This window comes from Macaca mulatta, chromosome 15 (assembly GCF_049350105.2).
Source record: "Macaca mulatta isolate MMU2019108-1 chromosome 15, T2T-MMU8v2.0, whole genome shotgun sequence".
Taxonomy (NCBI): Eukaryota; Metazoa; Chordata; class Mammalia; order Primates; family Cercopithecidae; genus Macaca; species Macaca mulatta.
In genome coordinates this window covers 63,755,952-63,773,811 of record NC_133420.1, presented here as the reverse complement: position 1 = coordinate 63,773,811, position 17,860 = coordinate 63,755,952, and the positions used below count along the sequence as shown (strand labels likewise).

At 41.3% G+C, this 17,860-nt stretch overlaps 1 protein-coding gene across 1 annotated transcript in view; it reads left to right on the top strand.

Annotated features, from left to right (window-relative positions):
- Nucleotides 1-9,513: 9,513 nt before the first annotated feature.
- The window catches only part of LOC144334634 (olfactory receptor 13C7-like), a 143,846-nt gene continuing 135,499 nt past the window's right edge, over nucleotides 9,514-17,860 (top strand). Inside the window, exons 1-2 of the mRNA XM_077965780.1 lie at nucleotides 9,514-9,656; nucleotides 10,180-10,257. The gene's annotated coding sequence lies outside the window, so the exon portion shown is untranslated. The remainder of the gene's footprint in view (nucleotides 9,657-10,179; nucleotides 10,258-17,860) is intronic.

Below are 17,860 nucleotides of genomic sequence, written 5' to 3'. Positions count from 1 at the left end.
GTAATTCATGAAGTTCAGCTGTATGACTTACTGAACCTCAACCATTTGCAAGAACACATTCCTAAAATAATTAGTTTCATTAAGCGTGATGGCTTCATATTGGTTTGGTCTGCTGGGCTCAATAAAGGAGCCTAATTCAAATCAATGGCCTTCTATTTTAACACATAATAACTTTTTTAATGTTAAGATAGTACAGGTTAAGAAAGCAAACTTGACTATCCTGTTCTGTGACAAACAACTGTTATTTGCAAAAAGGACTCCCTGGGTTGAGGGAGACCAGAGCTTCACTTAGCAAGGCCACTCAGGAAACGGACCAACTTGAGTTCTTTTTCTGCGTGAGCTCATCTGGGGAATGAGACGCTGTGGATCTTCTGAGTGGAAAAGTGGAGTCATTCAAGCCCCGCTGGCTTCTACGGAGGTGAGAGCTGAAGTTCTGAAAGGGGAACTGACATATTCCTTTACATTTTATGGCACTTCCAGACTAAAATATAACTTTCTGGCCTCCATTTCAATGAACTTTGAACTTCCTCAAAACTCACACTCCGTTTTTCATAATCCATAATTTTTATGTGAGGGATAACATTTTCTGTTTTACAGCCTGATCCTGGCTACTTACAGAATGACTGCACTTTAAACTCAAGGTGTTGTTTACACCCTGTAGCCCCAGCCTGTAAAAGAGACAAACACTGGCAGAGAGATGGTCCCAGGAGAGCGGCCGGGAGGAGGCACTGGAGTTCAGGGCTCCAGTCCCAGCTCTGCCCATCTGACTCCTATAACAAGGGTTGTATCCAGTGTGTGGACGTCCCCTCTCCTCAGTGAGGCTGCAAACCCTCTGAGGTCAGTGCAGAGCTTCGGAATAGCGACATTGACATCTGTCTGGCACATAATGGCCTTCAAGGAGTCCTAAGTTTACAAAGCTCTTTCCCAGGCATCTCTCAGTTGTCTCCCATAACAAGGCTCGGGGCCCAGTAGAGCAGGCTGAATTAACCGTAGTTTACAAATGAGGAAACCGAGACTTAGAGATGCAAAAGTGACGCACCCACCACAAGTCACTCAACAAACCGGTCGCGAAGTTCAGCACAGGACCTTATTCTCCCCTCTCCTTCAGCCAGAGCCTCCTTTTTGCCTCTTTTATATCTTCTGTTCCCCAGGTAGATTTTGCTTGATAAAAAGGAAAGGGGTCTGCTGCTTTAAAAGGTTTGAAAGCTCCAGAATAATGTTTCCAAATTCCCAACTAATACTTCTGTTCAGTATTCAGGAATGAGAAATTGAAATTTCTGGGAATTCATGAGCATTCCTGAAATTATACGCTACATTTTTTTGTTTGTTTGTTTGAGACAGGATCTTACTCTGTCACCCAGGCTGGAGTATAGTAGCACCATCATAGCTCACTGTAGCCTCGAACTCCTGAGCTCAAGTGACCCTCCTTCCTCAGCCTCCCGAGTAGCTGAGACTATAGGTACATGTCTATAGAGTGTGCCCCTAACATCTTCATGTTAGCCATTAGGGTACTCCTGGCTATTTTGTTTTCTTCTTTTGTAGAGACAGGGTCTTACCATGTGATCAGGCTGGTTTTGAACTCCTGGCCTCAAGCTATCTTCCCGCTTCAGCCTTTCAAAGTGTTGGGATTACAGGTGTGAGTCACTGTGCCTGGCTCATATTTTCTATAACATTATATTTACATGCTTTTAAATAATGAGTGACCAGAATAATAAACAGTTAATAATTGTCAGTGACAAATTGATGCTAAAAGTTTCAGACTTTTTCCTTATGGTTTATTATTATGAACCAATATGTTGTGACAAGATTATTTCAATAACGTAAAAATTATCTCCACCTGATATAGGCACTGGCTATAGAACACATTAAAAAGGAGGGAAACTTATTGCAAAATAAATGCCAGATAAAAATCACTTAAAATGGAAAAATAATAGCACAAACATTTAATGTTAAAAGTTATTATTTTTAAAATGAACTTTTAAAACACAAAACTTTAATTGCTCCATCTGATAGTTTTGATCTTTGTTTTGTGACAAATATTCTAAATGTAGAAAACTTTTTTTTATTCATTTTTCATTGATGTTGGTTGAGTGTGCCCCTAAAGTCTTCAAGTTAGCCATTAGGGTACATGTTGCTTCACAGAAGCTGATTTCCTTTTTAAATGATGCTTTATTTTTATTTTTACTTTTTGGTCTGCTTATTCTGGTCTTGATTTTGCCATTGAGATCAATATTGCTCTTACTAATTCAGATTTTAGAGCAATTTCTGATTTCCTTTTGGAGTGTTCTACAACAGCAAAAATGTCTTCTTTTTGCATCTCTTCTGTTAAAGTATTTACAAAGAACTCTAGCCTATAGAGAATATTCAACACGTGGAAATGCCAGCAATCATTATTGGGAAGTGTTCAAATAACTAACATTCAGACTCACTAATAAAGTTCACATAATCACTTTGTTGGACTTGCCAATTTCAAGACTTATTTTGCTTTCAAAATTTGTTATTTTTTCCGACACTGCTCATAGGACTTGTATAAGTATCCTATGTGTACAAACTTATAAATATTTGTTTTATTTGCAAAAATGACTTACCATTAGAAGCAGACTAGGTCACAAACACACACTTGTAACCAGTGTGTGCTGGTAAACTGACTCTCCTGGAAAAAAAAAAAAAGCCCTGATATGTAGGGTTTGCCAGATTCTGAGGGGAGGCATAACTGCTCCCAGGTACTGAGGTGATGTCACTGAGAGCTGGGAAGAGCGGCACACAACTGGCTCTTCCTGAGCCAGCTCTAGCCCAGCACTGCCTCTACCCAGGCAACAGCATTCGGAAGACTGATTAGATGATGGCCTTTTCTCTCCTCTACTCCCCAGTTCCATTCAGAACTTAACTTTCCGATGGGTGCCTCAGTATTTTCTACTCTCGCTTTTGATTTGGTGTCAGTGGATTCCTTTGAACTAGTCACATCTAGTTCAATATGTTGATTGCTAAGCTTTAATTAGCACACGAGAACACTTTTACCAGGTTCCTATCTAGAAACCTATCTTCTTTTTCTCGGAAATTGACATTTGGAAAAACATAATATTTCCGAGAAATGCTGGGAAGGAATTCCTGCATAAAAACACAAATCCGGCCGGGCGTGGTGGCTCACGCCTGTAATCCCAGCACTTTGGGAGGCAGAGGCAGGCGGATCATGAGGTCAAGAGATCAAGACCATCCTGGCCAACATGGTGAAACCCTGTCTCTACTAAAAAGACAAAAATTAGCTGGGCGTGGTGGCACGCACCTGTAGTCCTAGCTACTCGGGAGGCTGTGGCAGGAGAATCACTTGAACCCAGGAGGCGGAGGTTGCTGTGGGTCAAGATTGTGCCACTGTACTCCAACCTGGGCAACAGAGGGAGACTCCATCTCAAACAAAGCAAAACAAAACACAAATCCAGGGAACCCAAGTTAAACCCATTTGCTTGACTGATCATGATCCTACTGGATACATTCTCACGGGTCCCAATTTTGGCCACTGCTCATTTTCATTGATTTCATTTTAGGGGCTTGTAGGTCTGGAGTCCTTAGGATATGGTGTTAAGTTTGGTGATTTTTCAGAGGGGCTGATCACCAGAGCTGCATCAGTGATCATTTGACTTTATCTCTGACCCTGTGCACAGGGGGCTACCTGCCTCCTAACCTCAGTTTTCCTCTTTTTCCTTATTAGAAAACAACAATAACATCAACACAGGCCCTCTTGGAACTAGGAATAGCCAATAGAAGTGGTGTGTGACTTCTGGGAAATGTCCTTAAATAGAGGTGGAATACTCTTCTTTGTTTTTTCTCCTTCATCTGGCCAGAATGTGGATATAATGGCTGGAGCCACATAAGTCAGATTGGAACAGAGTGGCCTTGGGAGTAGAAGCCACATTTGGGGGAACAATAAGATAAAAGGGGCCTGGGTTCCTGATACTGTGGGAGCCCATATCAGTCCTATACAGACTTCTTCCAGGCTTTTATACCAAAGCAAAACAGTCTTATTTAAACCACTATTGATATGTGGTTTTCTATCACTCAGAGCTGAAACAAATTAAACAGCATACCAATGCATTGTATTCTGTTAAATAGTTTAGAAGAGGCCATTGTTTTGGACGAGCCTCCTACACTGGCCCCAGCAGACCGGATCAAACCAGAACGGAGTCACCTGTGCTAACTGCCAAGTCATCAAACTGGACTTTGAAATGAGGCAGTTATCCAAAAACACAGGAGATTCCAATCACCCTGAATCAGCACAATAATAAGTGCCCTCTGCTTTAACCCTATAAGCAAAGCAGCTTTGAAATGACCAATCTGCTTTTTGTTCCCTGTTTCTGCTTTCTTCAGCCCTCTTTTATCTGTAAAGCCAAACTTCTCTGCCCACTTCACTGGAATACTCATTCTATTTCATAGAATGAGATAAAGCAAAGGCCACTAGCAAGAATCCTTGAAAGGTTTGTAGTGAAGGTGAAAATGAAAGACCGTAGCATTACCCAGTGACTCAGAGGGTGTGGGGGAGGCAACTGCATCTAGTGATAATGGATGATACATTTGGAATAGAAGAGGCTGTGGTTTCATGCATGCCTGTCTTCCCAGCTGCCAAGAAGGCTGATAAATAAGTAAGCTTTTATACTGCTCTAAGTTGGTAAAAGAAGTTTTCAGATTTTTAATATTCAAAGGTCTTTTCACAAATGACTATGATCTTTTCTTTTCGAGACTGGGTTTCACTCTCGTCGCCCAGGCTGGAATGCAGTGGTGAAATCTCGGCTCACTGCAACCTCTGCCTCCTGGGCTCAAACGATCCTCTCGCCTCAGCCTCCTGAGTAGCTGGGACTACAGGCACACACCATCGTGCCCAGCTAATTTTTGTATTTTTTCTAGAGACAGAATTTTGCCATGTTGCCCAGGCTGGTCTCAAACTCCTGAGCTCAAGCGATCCACCTGCCTTGGCCTCCTGAAGTGCTGGGATTACAGGTCTGAGCCACTGCGCCCACCCTCTATGCCTATGATCTTTAGTTTGTAGGAACCAGACCACTCAAAGGCTAGAACATGTACCTTACTGCTCTGCCAGTGAATGGTTTAGGAACTGGCTGAAGTAACTGGGGATTCAGTCTAGGAAGAACTTATAGGAGTTGGGATTGGGTTTGAGAGCTGCTTTCACACATGTAAATAAAAAAGATTTAGCCTTCTTCATGGAGGGCTCTAGGTCAAAACCAGAACCAAAAGGTGGAGGCTGCCAACTTTACCCTACATTAAAGAGAAACCTCCTATCCATCAGAACTGGAAGGAGGTAGCTTTTTGATAGCACCTCTCCACTGCTGGGAATATTCAATCAAAGGATGCAGAAGGAATCATTAACTGAGCAGCAGTTCCCATATACCAGCCTATGTATTGGTACCTACCTGTCTATAAAATTTTTCCAGGTCTCAGCTAGGCACGGTGGCTCATGCCTATAATCCCAGCACTTTGGGAGGCTGAGGTGGGAGGATCTCTTGAGCCCAGGAGTTACCAGCCTGGGCAACATAGGGAGACCCTGTCTCCACAAATAATTTAAAAATTAGCAAGGCATGATGGTGTGTACGTGTGGTCCCAGCTACTTGGAAGGCTGAGGCAGGAGAATCAATTGAGCCCAGGAGGTCAAGGTTGCAGTGAGCTGTGACTGTGCCACTGCACTCCAGCCTGGGTGACAGAGCAATATGCTGTCTCAAAAAAAAAAAAAAAAAAAAAAATCCAGGACTCATTTTCTAAATGAGAAAAAAAGGCAATGTGGTACATTTTTAAAATAAAATTAAATATTTGCAATTTGAAGTACATTTTGTTTATTCCAGGATTGTGTTCTTTCTATTTCAGGAGGTGTTATAATGTCTTTTTTTTAGTAGTAGGTGGTATTAGCTATTATTGTTTAACATCCTAATTAGACAAGATAAAATCTTGGCAATCCTATATAATTCCATTAAAATTTACACTGGCTGTAAGATCCGGAAGTCTGGTAACCATATGGTAATATGGACGAGATGACACTTGCTTGTCTGAATTGACCTTCCAAGGATTTGTAGTTCATTCGAGTGTCTACTAGATGCCATTCTTGTGTACTTATAGCAACTAGATAATTTCACGGTACAAATCAGAGAAACCAGTAATGTGATCCACTTGCTTACAGTAACTTAAACTTTATTGACTAAGTATTCAGTTTAGGCACATATAGATACTTTTTGATAGACATGAATTTTCTATCTGCATTTAAAAACAAAACTAATTTTCAAAGTTCTATTCTCAAAATGGCAATGATGACCTTTCTAAACACTCTCTTTAAATAATCCTCCAATATTCTCAGAAATTTAGTGTACCTACAACGAACTATTTCTCTGGTAAAAGCCTTCTGTGAGCATCTAAACTGTCTGATGTCTTTATCCACGTGAGCAGAGACTGGGTCCTGTCCTTTTTTTTTTTTCTTTTTCTTTTTTTTTTTTTGAGATGGAGTCTCCCTCTGTGGTCAGGCTGGAGTGTAGTAGCACGATTTTGGCTCACTGCAACCTTCGCCTCCAGAGGTCAGCCTCCCAACTAGCTGGGACTGCAGGTTCACGCCACCATGCCTGGCTAATTTTTGTATTTTTGTACTTTTAGTAGAGACAGGGTTTCACCATGTTGGCCAGGATGGTCTCGATCTCTTGACTTCGTGATCCTCCTGCCTCGGCCTCCCAAAGTTCTGAATTACAGGCGGGAGCCACCACTCCTGGCCTGGTCCTGTCCATTTTTACAGAGCACAGAGCATCTAGCATGCCACCACATTAATGTAATGATAGTAATTTCCATTTGTCTAGAGACTTATGCTTTACAAGGCCCTTATAGTTTACTTCCCCTTAATGGTAGTTCAAGTAGCAGAGAATGACCTTCTCATTGTCCTTCTCTGTGATAAGCCAAAGTGAATGTAATGCACATTCTTCATAGTGAAGGCTTTCTACCTCATTCATTTATTCACAAAATATTTGCTGAGCATGATTATGTGTTAAGCACAGAACTGTGCTCTGTGCTGCTGGGCACTGGGTGTTAGGTACGAATACAACAGATGGAGCCCCTTCCCCCATGGAATGAACATTCTAATGGGGCGTTAGTCAATAAACAAATAAATAAATAGATTGTCGGGGGTAATGAGTGTTATGGGGAAGAATAAAACAGTAGGAGCTGGGAAGCAATGGGAGGATGTCGATCTTAGGGACATGAGAAGGAGCCCTCATGCAGAGAATTGGGCAATGTGAAGGATCGCCACAGTGTGACGAACTGGAGGAAGCACATTCCAAGTCTTGTGGCAGAAAGGAGCTTGGCTATTTGAGAATCAGCAGTGACATCAGTGTGGCTGGAGGGCAGGGAAGGTGGGGTGAGTGGGTGGGAGATAATTTCAAGAGGTGGACAGGATGCAGATTATATGAGAGTATGGATTTGATTCTCAAGTGTGATGGGACACCACTGGAAGGTTTTGAGCTGGGGAGAGACATGCCATGAAATGTGAAGTCTGGCCTGTAGGGAAGCAGGTACACTGACCGAATGAGTTCAATTTGGAGATATATATATTTGAGATGGAGTTTCACTCTTGTCGCCCAGGCTGGAGTGCAATGGCAGGATCTTGGCTCACCACAACCTGTGCCTCCTGGATTCAAGCAATTCTCCTACCTCAGCCTCCTGAGTAGCTGGGATTACAGGTATGTGCCACTGTGTTCCACTAATTTTGTATTTTTTTAGTAGAAATGGAGTTTCTCCATGTTGGTCAGGCTGGTCTCGAACTCCCAATCTCAGGTCATCCTCTCCCCTTGGCCTCCCAAAGTGTTGGGATTACAGGCGTGAGCCACCGTGCCCAGCCCAGTTAGGATATATGTTAAAGGACTACCTGATGCATTACATGTAGAAAATGGGGGAATGTAGAATGCTCCGCAGAGTTTTGTCCTGAGCAGCTAGGTGAGTGGTGATGCTTTTATTTACTTCCATGGGAAAAATTGGGAAGGAATACATTAGAAGAGGAGACTTGAGAAACTAAGAGTAAATGTTTTGGATTAATATTAAATTAAATTGGAAGATTCTATGACACATCCAATTACAGATGTCAGATAGGCAGGTGGTTATTCAAGTCTGAACTTAAGAAGGATGGGTTAGGGCTGGCAAAGTTGCTATGAGACCCATCCTTGTGGATCTCTGCTGCCTGGTCAGCTTAGATACAATAGAAGCCATTTAACTTATTCTAATGGCACCTAGAAATTTAGCATGATCTCCTAATGTCTTCACTACATTTCATCTGGAATATTTATTAAATTCTACATCTACTGAAACTATCAGACATTAGACCAATACATTTCAAAATACAGAAAGTATATTTTGAAAAGTTAAAGAATATGATTTTCTATTGAATTTACTTAGCTTATTTAGAAGTCACTTTGTTTCTGAATGACAGCTGTATCAACATGATAGAGCTTTCCTTGAGGATCCACTGGTAAGAGCTTTGTGGTACAGATACCTGTTGAGCCAACAGTCTCTTTCTAGAATTCAACCCTAAGGAAATAATCAAAGACTGGATCATTTTCTCAACAAAAATGTTCATCTCATCATTATTTGTAAAACAAACATTGGAAACAGAGTAACCACCAATAAATGGTAGAATCAATAATTATGGCATAGGATGGGCGTAGTGGCTCACGCCTGTAATCCCAGCACTTTGGGAGGCCAAGGCAAGCGGATCGCCTGAGGTCAGGAGTTCAAGACCAGCCTGGCTAACATGGCGAAACCCTGTCTCTACTAAAAAATACAAAAAATTAGCCAGGCATGGTGGCAGGTGCCTGTAATCCCAGCTACTCGGGAGGCTGAGGCAGAAGAATTGCTTGAAACGAGGAGGCAGAAGTTGCAATGAGCCGAGATCGCATCACTGTACTCCAGCCTGGGCGACAGAGGAAGACTCTATCTCAAAAAAAAAAAAAAAATTATGGCATATTGATAAAATGGAAAATTATTCACACATTAAAATGATGGCAACAAGTTTTTAGTAACATGGTAGGTATAGTTATGATAGAAAATTAAATGAATCATAAGATATAAATGTGCACATATAATATGATCTCAATTACATAAAAATACACATGTATAAAAATGACCAGACAGAGGTAAATGACTTCAAAATGTTTAGAGCTATTAACCACAGGGGATGGAATTCCTTCTTATATTTTGTCCAATCTTCCTATCATGGGCATGTATCATTTAGTATTCTGAAAAAAATCCAGCATTTGGGTTGAAGACCATGAAAAAGAAACCGGAAAATAGAACTAGATTTGGCCTGGGATTTGGGCCTGCAGTCCTGGTTTGCCTTCCTTCCCGCTTTGAGCAGAGGGAATGCCATTCTTTCTCTAAGCCTCAGATTTCTCACCTGCAAAATGTGAACAGGAATCCTGCCCTGTCTCCCCCTTGGGGTTGGTGAAAAGATTCAGTGGTTATGTCAGTCAAGGGGCTGATCACAGACTCAGTTCAAAGTTTGGAATGTGAAGTGTCCGCCCCAGAGTTCCAGGATGTCCTGCTTCCTGAAGAGCACAGTTAGTCCAGGAAGGAAACTGAAGGGGAGCAAAGTTCACAGCTTCTTTGGGCTCGTGTCCAGGGTCCCCTAGGAGGTGAGTCTTCCAGTGTCCATGACATGTGAGCCCAGTCTTGACTCCTTTGTGCCTTAGGGCTTGGTAGTTAGATGGGAGAGACCTCAGCGATCACCTGATAATAATACTTGTTTTATAGTTATATTTAGTGAAAATTCACAAGTGTCAGGATTGATGCCTTTTACTCATTTTATTCACGAATTCCACCAATATCTACCTGTGTAGTGGAGTTATTAAATTCATTGTTATGTGGCAGGATTTCCCTTTTGTAGGGCCTGACGCACACCAACTCCTGCTTTTGGGATGAGTGAGATTCACACCAAGCTTGGATAACAGAAGTTTGCCTTCTGTAAGACAACTCAAAGCTCAGAGAGAGACAGAGATGCTGGGGGCATAATAGTGTAAATCTAAGTGACGTACTATGAGACAATCACTGGGGCTGTGCTAAGAGTCTGAATGTCTCTGGGTGCTTGAGGCTTGGGTTGTTTTCTTTCATCTCCTCCTTCATGTTCACCTATTTGAAATCATCTCTGGCTCCATTCAGGAGAAAACAAGATGGAACCCAGTGACTGACCACCATGGACAGATGCATGGGAGAAGGAGAAGGCCCCATTGGGAAAAGGTGAGTTGGGGGGAGAGTTTAAAGAGCCCACAAGGCTTAGGGCTGGAGCTTAGTAGTGAAGGAAGAAGGCTAGAGTCAAGAGGTTCCCAGGTAGACTGAAAGAGGGGCAACTGCTTGGGCACCAGCCAGGGTTGAGAACAAAGGTTGCCAAGACCTTTGAGGAACATAAGGGGCAACATCAATAGGGCACAGGACCCACCCCCAATCCTTCCTCTATGGTGGATGCTATGGACATTGCAACAGGCAACTGGAACCCAAGGAAAGAATCCTTGAACTTCTTGCAAGTGACTACCTAGCTAATCCTCAGACAGACACTCTTCTCTAGTTATGGTCTTTACTGCCTTACCCTTCTGAAATTAAGGGTATGGTGAGAGGTTTCAGTTAGATGAGGAAATTAAGGCTTAAAGAGGCAAAGCACCAAATGCAATGAGAGGACCTTATTTAGATCTTAATTCAAACAAATATACCATTAAGAGAGAGAGAAAACATTAGGACGTTATGAGACAATTATAATTTTCAAATTTAGAAATGACTAGGTATTTGATGACAATAAGACACTACTAACATTTACACTTGGTAATAGTATTGTGCAATATATTAAAAGAAGTCATTATCTTCTAGAAATACCTTTTTAATGGGTATAATAAAATATTTATGGGTATAATGATGCAGTGTCTGCCATTTGCCTCAAAATAATGATGGAGTTGTAGAAGCTGGATAAGGTTATAAATGGAAGAAGATTGGCTATGAGTTGGTCATTGCTGAGTGATGAATAGAATGTGGTTGTTAGTCAAATTATTCTATTTTTATGTATGTTTAAAACTGTGCATAATGTTGAGGTCTAGCAACTTGTCTGTTTCTGTGGCTAGTAAGTGACAAAGGTGAAAGGGACCTGAGGGCTGTTTGTTCCCTGAGCCTGTGCTCTTGATGACTTTTCTCCTCTACATCCTTCCAATCCACCTAGGGCAGGAAATGTCCTCCTCAGCATCCCCCACGTGTGCTCTGTCTTCTGTCTGGACACCTTCTGAGTCAGGCCATTACACTGAAAGATTCCTCTCCACGATGAGCTGTAACTTTGATCCCCTTATTCTGTGTCTTGTCAGAGAAGCCTTCCCTGACCGCTGCCACCCCAGGCTAGAGTACATAGCCTATGCTAAGCTTCTAAAGTGATCTCTACACTCCTTCATGGGACTCGTCACACTGACAGTTACTTATGTCTTCAGTGTCCACCTTCTTTTCTTGGCTACAGCCCCATCGAGTCAGGGTCTTGCCTGCTACATATAGTGCTATGTGTAGCTCATTGACCAGACAATTTGCCTTAGGTATATGAATGCAGAAGGGGTTGGCTGTCAGTATAGTGTTATATGGTCACTATATAAGGGTGAGGTCCCTGGAAGGTTGGTACCCGGGGAGGCCCAGATCAGAGGACCCATAGAATCCTCAGTTCTTAGCCCATGGTGCTTGCTTTGGGTTAGAGATATATGTGGTGGGTTGGTGCATGGGAAACAGTGCAAGAATTAGGTTACTTCTATGGGGTTTGACATTTTAGAAGTAACCAAGTATTGCCAGTTATTTTTCAAGGCAATAGAAAAGAAAAAACAGTGAATGTAAACATGACATGTCTAATGTTTATGAGCCCACCTAGGGCACTTCGAGCCTAGATTGTCTTAGAATTGCTGAAGGGTGGCTGCTCTGTCAATTTATGCTCTTTCTGGTTTTGTTTTCTGCGGGAAAGCTTCTGGGATTTGGCCAAAGGGGCTGGAATTACATGCAATGGTCCCTAGGATGCCAGATGAGTGTAGAAAACCAACTGGAATGTGCTGTGGAGGGCGCCCTGCTAAAATCACAGCCCGCTTTTGTGATCTGGTTCTTAGGAACAGGAGGACGTGTGGGCTTACAGAAATTGTCACACTTGAACTGTTCAAATAAAAGTTGTCTGATGGTAGTGTTTGCTGTATTTTCTATGATAATCTTTATTCATTTTCTATTTTCTTTTTATTATGTAAATTCAAAGACAAAATACATTTAAAAGGAAACTTAGGCCAGGCTTGGTGGCTCACAACTGTAATCCTAGCACTTGGGGAGGCCGAGGTGGGCAGATCACAAGGTCAGGAGATCGAGACCATCCTGGCTAACACGGTGAAACCCCGTCTCTACTAAAAGTACAAAAAAATTAGCTGGATGTGGTGGCGGGCGCCTGTAGTCCCAGCTACTGGGGAGGCTAAGGCAGGAGAATGGTGTGAACCTGGGAGGCAGAGCTTGCAGTGAGCCGAGATTGTGCCACTGCACTCCAGCCTGGACCACGGAGCGAGACTCCATCTCAAAACAAACAAACAAACAAACAAACAAACAAAAAACCTTAAAGATGGGATACGGTGGCTCATGCCCATAATCCCAGCACTTTGGGAGGCCAAGGCAGGAGAATTGCTTAAGGCCAGGAGTTCAAAATGAGCCTGAGCAAAATAGGAAGACCTTGTCTCTACCAAAAAAAAAAAAAAAAAAGGGCTAGGTGTGGTGGGTCACGTCTGTAGTCCCAGCACTTTGGCAGGCTGAGGTGGGCGGATCACCTGAGGTTGGGAGTTTGAGACCAGCCTGACCAACATGGAGAAACCCCGTCTCTACTAAAAATACAAAATTAGCTGGGTATAGGGGCACATGCCTGTAATCCCAGCTACTTGGGAGGCTGAGGCAGGAGAATCACTTGAACCCAGGAGGCGGAAGTTGTGGTGAGCCAAGATCGCGCCATTGCAGTCCAGCCTGGGCAACAAGAGTGAAATTCTGTTTCAAAAAAAAAAAAAAAAAAAAAAAATCAGCTAGGTGTGGTGATGCATGCCTGTTGTCCTAGCTACTTGGGAGGCTAAGGTGGGAGGATCACTTGAGCCCAGGAGGTGGAGGCTGCAGTGAGCCATGATCATGCCAGTGCTTCCAGCCTGGGTGACAGAGTAAAACTATGTCTCAAAAATAAATAAATAAATAAATAAATAAATAGAAAGCTAAAATTGCCATCAGGGAAGACTAAGGATAAGCTTTTTTTTTATTTTTATTTTTTTATTTTTTTATTTTTGAAAAGAATATGTACTTTTTCTTCAAGAATAAAAGTTAGTTTCTAATCCTCTGTATTCAGATTTTATTGCTATTTTTCATTTTTATTTGTGCTATCCATAATAAAAGTAGTACTTTTTATTTATAAAATTAAATTGATATATTTTTTCACCATGGTAAAATATACATAATGCAGCATTTACCATCTTAACCATCTTTCAGTGTATAACTCAGTGGCATTAAGTCCATTCACACTGTTGTGCAGCCATCACCACTACCTATCTCCAGAACTTTCTTCATCTTCCCAAAGTGAAACTCTGTATCAACCAAATACTGTAATAATTCCTCACTTCCCTCTCCCCCTAGCCCCTGGTAACCACCATTCTACTTTCTGTTCCTATGATTTTGAAAACTCCAGGTACCTCATATAGGTGGAATCATACAGTATTTGCTGTTTTGTGCCTGGCTTATTTCACTTAGCATAAAATCCTCAAGGTTCATCCATGTTGTAGCATATGTCAGAATTTTCTACCTTTCAAGGCTGAATAACATTCCATCGTATACATATAATAATTTTTACTTTAAAAATTATTAAAAATTTATTTTTAAAAAAATTATTTAAAAATTATTATTATGGAAAATTTCAAAGACACATAAAAACACAGAGAATAGTATAATGGGCTCCCAGATACCCGTTCTCCAGCTTCAATAAACTCGCTTTATCTATACTTCCATCCACTCCATCCCCTACCTTATAAAGCTAATTCCAGGAGTATAATTTAATTTGCAAATATTTCAGGATGTATCTAAAAGATAAAGGCTTTTACTAAAAACATAACCACAATACCATTCTTATGCCCCAAAACATTTCACAATGAGTCTGTAGTATAATTAACTATCAAGTTGGTATCTAAATTCCTGTATAGTTTTTTTATTTGATTGTATTTTTTATGTACCTGGAACTATTAACAGCAACTTGAAAATGAAAAGATTTATGACTGAAAAAGAAAGAAAAAAATGAATAAGAGATACTGGAGGACATTGTAAGATGGATCTAAGGATAAGGATAAAGTAACAAGATTAGCCAGGGAATTTCTAGGACAAAAGTTGGAAAATCATACCCTGGGTAAAGGACAATGTGAAAGAGGAGATTTGGGGCAGGAATTTTACCACCAATCTAAGATAAAACTTTCCTATCTTGTTATCATTATTGTTTTATGTTAAATTAGAGTTGCCAGAGAAAACACAGGATGCTTAGTAAAATCTGAATTTCAGATAAACGATGAATACTTTTTAAAGTATAGCTATGACACAAAGTATATAGACATGCTTATACTAAGTATTGTTTGGCTGGGCGTGGTGGCTCACGCCTGTAATCCCAGCACTTTGGGAAGCTGAGGTGGGCGGATCACAAGGTCAGGAATTCGAGACCAGCCTGGCCAACATGATGAAACCCCGTCTCTACAAAAATACAAAAAATTAGCCAGGCATGGCCGGGCGCGGTGGCTCAAGCCTGTAATCCCAGCACTTTGGGAGGCCGAGACGGGCGGATCATGAGGTCAGGAGATCGAGACCATCCTGGCCAACACAATGAAACCCCGTCTCCACTAAAAATACAAAAAAAAAATTAGCCGGGCGTGGTGGCGGCGCCTGTAGTCCCAGCTACTCGGGAGGCTGAGGCAGGAGAATGGCGGGAACCCGGGAGGCGGAGCTTGCAGTGAGCTGAGATCCGGCCACTGCACTCCAGCCTGGGCGACAGAGCCAGACTCAGTCTCAAAAAAAAAAAAAAAAAAAAAAAAAAAATTAGCCAGGCATGATGGCGAGTACTTGTAATCCCAGCTACTTGGGAGGCTGAGGCGGGAGAATCACTTGAACCCGGGTGGCGGAGGTTGCAGTGAGCCGAGATTGCGCCATTGCACTCCAGCTTGGGAGACAGAGCGAGACTCTGTCTCAAAAAAAGAAAAGAAAAGAAAAGGGCCGGGCGCGGTGGCTCAAGCCTGTAATCCCAGCACTTTGGGAGGCCGAGGTGGGCGGATCACAAGGTCAGGAGATCGAGACCACAGTGAAACCCCGTCTCTACTAAAAATACAAAAAATTAGCCGGGCGCGGTGGCGGGCGCCTGTAGTCCTAGCTACTCAGGAGGCTGAGGCAGGAGAATGGCGTGAACCCAGGAGGCAGAGCTTGCAGTGAGCCGAGATCGCGCCACTGCACTCCAGCCTGGGCAACAGCGTGAGACTCCGTCTCAAAAAAAAAAAAAAAAAAAAAAAAAAGAAAAGAAACACACACACACACACACACACACACACACACACACACACCCCAATACATAAATAAATAATAAAAATTTAAAAAATATATTAAATGCATGGTGATTCAACTTGTAAAACTGAGGACTATTTGGCCTTTAGGCTCTTAGTTTTCTTTCTTGGAATATGGTTGAGTTTTCCTTATTCAGCCTGCTTTTCTTGTGTATCTATCTAACATTATAGCATTATATTTTAAAAATTGGCCCAGTTTAAATTAGCACCAAATATTGTGTATAGTCATGCACTGCACAATGATATTTTGATCAGTATGTATGTTTTGGCCAATGATGTGTGGTCTGCATATATGACAATGGTCCATAGTTTATGATTCCATATTTTTACTGCTCCTTTTCTATGTTTAGATACACAAATACTTACCATTGTGTGACAATTGCCTACAGTGTCCAGTACAGTAACATGCTGGTCAGGTTTCTAGCTTAGCAGCCATAGGCCATACTATATAGCTTAGGTGTATATTGGGCTAGGTTTGTGCAAGTCCAGTCTGTGATATTCCCACAATGATGAAATCGTCTAATGACACATTTCTCAGAATGTATCTCGGCCTAACAACGCATAACTCTACTTATTTTCTTATACACTTAGCAATATCAGGTCTGACTAGTCCTTTCATTTTTGCTAACCTGCAGGGCAAAATGTTTGAGAGCTATTAGTTTAGAGCACTTCTTAAATGAGGCAAACTTTTCTCTTGTGATTCCTAGAATCAATATTTCATTCAAAAATAATTTTAAATTGTATTCTATATTATAGGAATGTGTACAATGAAATGTAATGATGTATAATATGTTGGCTGTTTTTAAATTCCAGCCATGGATTTCCCAGTTACTGGCAGTGAAACTCATCTTTTCTGTACATACTCAACACTCAAGAATTTCAACTCACCTTTAGCAAAAGCAAATATTTATATTTAAAAAGAAAACACTTGAATTCAGAATTCATTAAGATAAAAAAGTTAGCAAACTAAAGATGCCTTGTTAGCTGACAGCCCTAATGGCGACGTCTAGGTCAGATAACTCATATTGACTTAAAACAGCGTTGCCCTTGACTTTCCACAGTCACATTTGTAATTATGGAAATAATTTTAAAAAGCTAGTCTCTTTAATCTACATTTTCACAAAATGCTGTTGAAAGAGCAAATGTCTGCTCAGTTGTTTTTTCCTTTGCTTAAAAAAAAAAAAAGTGCCAGGAATCCCACCCCACCCTGCTGCTGGGTAACAGTCAATCATTTATTATTCCTGGATCAAACACAAGCATTCATGCCTATGAAAACGTTTGGCAATGAATGGGGTCTTAGTCTCTACTAAAAACAAAAAATGGCTAAAAGGAGACTTCAATTTATTTTCAAATTCTATGGCTGAATTCCTATAATTCCTAACTGGTGAAAATATTGGCAAGCTACAAGATTTTACTGAGAGTCAGATTTACTTCTTTGGTGTATGCCCAGAGGTGCTATTGAAAGCTATTTGTGGCCAGCTTTCCAGGAGACCAAATGGGCCTTAAATGGAATGAACATTTACCCTGCAGTATAGTGCACAGGGAGAAGGAGGAGAATTAGACACTTTTATTAAAAAAAAAAACTAATTTGTTATACTTAACTAACTTCTACATAGAAGTTTTAGTATTTGGCAAAGCAAAAAGTCGTATCTCAAAATCACCAAATTTACTATAGCTGAACCTTTTCTGTTGTATTTTGATATTAATCCAGGAGTTATATATATTATTTAAATTCTAATATAATCATGTAATTTAGTCAGCCTCACTACATATTAATACAATCACTTTCAATCCAGACTCAACAGTCGTTCCCTCCTCAAGCCTAATCATCCTGATATGGTTTAGATGTTTTGTCCTTTCCAAATTTCAGGTTGAAATGTGATCACCAGTGTTGGAGGTGGGGCCTAGTGGGAAGTGTTTGGGTCATGGGAGCATATCCTTTTTGAATGGCTTAGTGCCATCCCCATGGCAATGAGTGAGTTCTCGCTGTGTCAGTTCACGTGAGAGCTGGTTTAAAGAGCCTGACATCTCCATGCCCTCTCTCTCACTCCCTGTCCTGCCATGTGACATGCCTGTCCCTCTTTGTCTTCTGCCATGAGTGGAAACTTCCTGAGGCCTCACCAGAAGCTGAGCAGATGCTGGTACCAAGCTTGTACAGCCTGCAGAACCACGACGCAAATAAATCTCTTTTGAAAATAGATTACCTAGTCTCAGATATTCCTTTATGGCAATGAAAAATGGAC